Raw genomic sequence first — 4,817 nt, 5'->3', positions numbered from 1 at the left:
GAACGAAATCGTGTTTGGAGACTGATTCCCACACCAAAGGATGCATCTGTAGTCGGTTTAAAGTGGGTGTTTAGAAATAAGTTAGATAAAGAGGGTAATGTCATTCGCAACAAAGCAAGGCTGGTGGTGAAAGGGTATTGATAGGAAGAAGGAATAGACTATGAAGAGACCTTCGCTCCAATAGCAAGGTTGGAATCTGTAAGAATCTTCTTGGCATATGCTGCACATAAAAACTTCGAAGTTTTCCAAATGGACGTAAAATGTGCTTTCTTGAATAGAGAACTAGAAGAAACGGTATACGTTGAACAACCACCTGGATTTGTGAACGAGAAGTATCCTGATCACTGCTACATTTTGGATAAAGCAGTCTATGGATTAAAGCAAGCCCCGAGAGCCTGGTATGAAACTCTAACTCGTTTTCTCAAAATGTCAAAATTCAAGCAAGGTTCGGTCGACCCAACCTTCTTTCGCAAGAAAGAAAGCGAACACTTAATGATTGTTCAAATTTACGTTGATGACATCATCTTCGGCTCCATGAATCCTAGCCTAACAGCTGAATTCAGGAAGTTGATGGAGACTAAATTTGAAATGAGCGCAATGGGTCCGATTAACTTTTTCCTTGGATTGAATATAAGACAGGGACCAGAAGGCATCTTCATCAATCAGGAAGCGTACACAAAGACATTGTTAACGAAGTTCGGCATGACGGGAGATTCTAAAGTAAAGGTTCCAATGACATTTGGCACGAAGTTGAATCCATCTCTTGAGAAACCGGCTGTTGATATGACTCTTTATCGTCAAATGATAGGGTCACTAATGTATCTAACGGCTAGTAGGCCATACATAATGTTTTCTGTCTGTTATTGTGCCAGGTTTCAAGCAAATCCAAGAGAACCTCATATGATTGCAGTGAAAAATATCTTCCGATATTTAAAGCGAACCTCGTCTCTCGGTCTTTGGTATCCTGCAAAATGTGGCTTCTTTGTTCAAGCTATTACATGTCACCTCACGAAATCTCTTTTTATTTTTATTTTTTGCGTGATGTTTATGAAATTGTCTAACACCAGGACGTTTCTTCCCTTAAGATCCAGTTTATTTTTGTTTTGAGATTTCTAAATACATCCTGTCACTGAATATTTTATCAAACCTACTTGTTCAAAAGGCCACATCGATCTCACAAGTCCTTCATCCAAATTTCAGTCTTATTTTAAGTATCGATGTTCGGTTGAAGGTAAACTCCCCACTAAAGCCTAAAATTGAAAAGATGCCTTTCAATGTTTCTTTACAAACATTTGATCGTAATTCACGGGAAACCACACAGACACTTTTCAGTCTCTCTTGACTTTGAAAGAAGAGATTCGTGCCCGGAATCCACAGTTTCGTGTCTGAATAGACATCACGTATATCCCACAAATATTTTGCTTTATTTCCCTTATATGACACACTCTAGCACGAAGATCTTTATGATTTTCTAAATTCTTGTTTGTGGTACTTATGGCACTTTTCCAGATTTGTACTTTCGGCTATAACTGCAATGGTTGTTCACTGTAATATGGAGCAAAGGTTCCTTAATATAAAGAGAAAGGATGCATCACGATTTAAATCAAATCAGGTGAGTCAGCATGAAGTTGAAACGGTTCAAAATTTGAACAGGAGATAAGGTTGAAAAGGCGCGTGAATTTGAAACGACACCTAATTTCACTCCTGCTGTCGTAACCAGGCTGTCAAATTTCGCTTTTTCTGGCGACGTTTCAGAGATCGAATCATCATCACAAACGGATTTTTCTCTCTCTTAGCGACCGTATAAAAGGTTTTCTCACACCTCTTGGGCTACTTTACCAGATCTTCTCTCTCTCTCAAGAACAAATCGGCGATTTTGTTACTGTTCATCTTCTTCTTCTTCACTACAACAATGACGATTCGTACATGCTTCATGTTGTCGAGTGCCTCAAACAGTTTCGTCGTCTTTGCTCACGATAAAACCCAATCAGAACCTCATCATCCAACTGGACCCTTTTCTTTACGATTCGTACATGCTTCATGTTGTCGAGTGCCTCAAGTATTCTCCATTGGTGATTGCACTCACACAGGTCGAATCAGTTCCCATGTCTCTTTTATCCCAGGTGTATTTCACTACTTCATACGACAAACGCAAGGAACGAATCTTCTTTGATATCTTTAATCAAAATACATCGGTATCCAAAGCACGCTTTTGCTCATTACTAGGGCTTGCTGCAGATGCTTCTGTCTTCTCACCGAATTTTATCACTAACACCCAGTTGTTTTCGATGCTTTATGACATGGGATATACAGACGTTCTAACGACGGTGACGAAGTTCAAGAAGTCCTGTTTGCCACCACAATGGAATGGTCTTCTTACCCTTCTCCACAAGGGGTTAGCAGAACGTGTTGCAGGGTCGGATGGAGCTAGTAAAGGATTCTTAACCATTCTCTATGGTCTCTATAACGGGATCAATTTGGATTACGGGTCACTTCTCTGGGCACAACTGGTGCAGAGTCTCAACTCCTCAACAAAACATTCTGAAATTTCTTGTGGTCGTTTTTGGACTTTGGTCACTAACAGAGCTATTCAGACTTTTCAGATTCTTGTCATGGAAGGTGCTCTGGGGTCTTCTATTACGACTTTTCACACGGTCAAAATCATTGTGACTGACCCAACGAAGTTCATATACATCGGTTCTATTCCTGAATCAATGAGCCGATGTGTCTCTAGTGAAAGTAATGTCATGGCTGATTACAGGAAATTGACTCCATCAGGTCCACGCCAACTCACTCCCGAGATGCAAAGCTCGCTAGACGCTGCAGACAAGCCAGCAAAATGAGGAAAGAAGCCTGGTAACAAAGGGGAAAAGGTCGGTCAATCCTCCAAAGTTTCGACCCCTAAGAAACGAAAGTCAGAGCAAGCCGAGCCTACTGCTCCACAGAAGCGCAAGACCAAGAAGAAAGCTCGCAGACCGAAGTCTCCTTCCCCATCCACTAGTGACCCTGAGTATGTTCCTTCTGATGGACAGCCTGACCCTGAGTCAACTGACGACGAAGCCACCGAATCCGAGAGCCCACCTAGAGGTAATTTGCCTCCACCTCCACCTGTCTCCTCTACAACTGCAACATCTATCCTAATTCCAACCCCACTATTCACTACAGTCACTACCACCACCACTCATCCAACCGAACCTACTGTTCATGTCAACGTATCTGATACGGGGGCAAGTCCATTCGGTTCTGATCCTCCTGTTACCTCAACACCTTTATCCCCACCTCCATCACATGACTCTGATCCTGTTCTTGGCGGTGAAGACATGGAATTTGACTCCACTTACTTCAGTCCGTATCGAGTTCAGAGTGATGACGATGATGATGCTCCTGTGTCCAAAAAGCATCTCAAGGAAATGAATGACAAACTTGATCGCTTGCTCTCTTCATCTTCTGCCAGTGCATATTCAGAGGCAGCACTCAAAGCCCTGTTCTCATCTGTTGTCAAAGAACATGAGACCTCCATCTCCAGCGCTGCTAAAGCAATTGAAGCTTCAACCTCGACCTGACAGAAAGCTTCACTTGCAGTTGAAGCTTCCACCAAATATTGCAAGCAAGAGATCGCAAAAGTCGAAAAACTAGTTTCAGAGGCACAAATCTTTCTTGATTCTCTTCAAGTGGCTGCTCAGAAAAATGCTCAAAGAGTGAATGCATCGGTTGATAATCTTACGCGTTCACTGGAGGCCGAAAAGAGACATTTTGAAGAAGCTCGCCAAGCAATTGAGGCTGCTAACAAAGAGCTTCACACTTCAGTTGATGCTCGTCTGACTCAACTTGAAGCTGAGCTTGCTGTAGAAAACAAGGTTATGGATGAGCTGGATAAGCCAACTTCTCAGCTTAAAATTCAGAATCTCAAGCTCAAGTCTGCAACCAAAGAGATTGAAGAATTAAAATCTGAACGTGAAGTGATTAAAAGCTCGGTTGGTGATGTGCATTCCATTCTCCTACATCTACTGGAAGCCCATGACTCCATTCTTACCATCTCCATCCGACGCCACTTGGCTGAAAAGCTGAGACCTGCTTTGGATGTGTTGAGCACGAATGAAGGTGTTCTGGAGTCTGGTGTCCCTCCGAAACAAAGGGGAGATAAGGTTACTCAGGGCAAGGGCCAACCTCATCCATCTCACAAACCGAAACTCACTACTGAGCCGAAGGATAATGAAGCTTCGGGCAGTATAAAGGACAAGAGAAAGAAGAAAATTGGAGACGATGATGTGGATGAAAATGACGATGACGATGATACAGAAGGGAATGCTTCAAAAACTGAAAGTCTGAAAGTCAAGCCTACTGATCAAGAGATTCGGGAGAGGATTCAGAGAGAGAAGGAACTTCATGAAAAGGAGTTGAAAGCGAACGAATTGCTAGAGCAGAAGAAGTCCATGTTTCCTGAATGGACTATGGAATCGCTTCTAAGAGAGGTAATCGATGCACCGAGCACTCATTGGCTCGAACCGGTTTCTTCGTTCGACCTTGAGAACTCCAAGGACTCACAGTTTGACATGCCCATCACCCGAAAGGTGTTCATTTTCCACTGTTTTGAGTCAACGGATGGCATTCCTTCCCCAGACCCGAAGGTCGATCGGGATTTGCTTGAGTATTATCTGGAGTTTGCTCAGCCGCAATACATGACCTGGAGTAATCAGAAATCACAACGGTCAAGGTGTTGAAGCCCACTTCGGCAGGGAAATTCAACAACATCAAATTCAAAGTCACACAAGGCTCTGATAGCTCGATTCATATGATTTCCCTTGCTGACCTGCCAA

This window comes from Lactuca virosa, chromosome 2, assembly GCF_052849685.1.
Source record: "Lactuca virosa cultivar CGN04683 chromosome 2, Lactuca_virosa_CGN04683_v6, whole genome shotgun sequence".
NCBI lineage: Eukaryota > Viridiplantae > Streptophyta > Magnoliopsida > Asterales > Asteraceae > Lactuca > Lactuca virosa.
The sequence above is the reverse complement of the archived record's forward strand: the minus strand, read 5'-3'. Positions refer to the sequence as shown.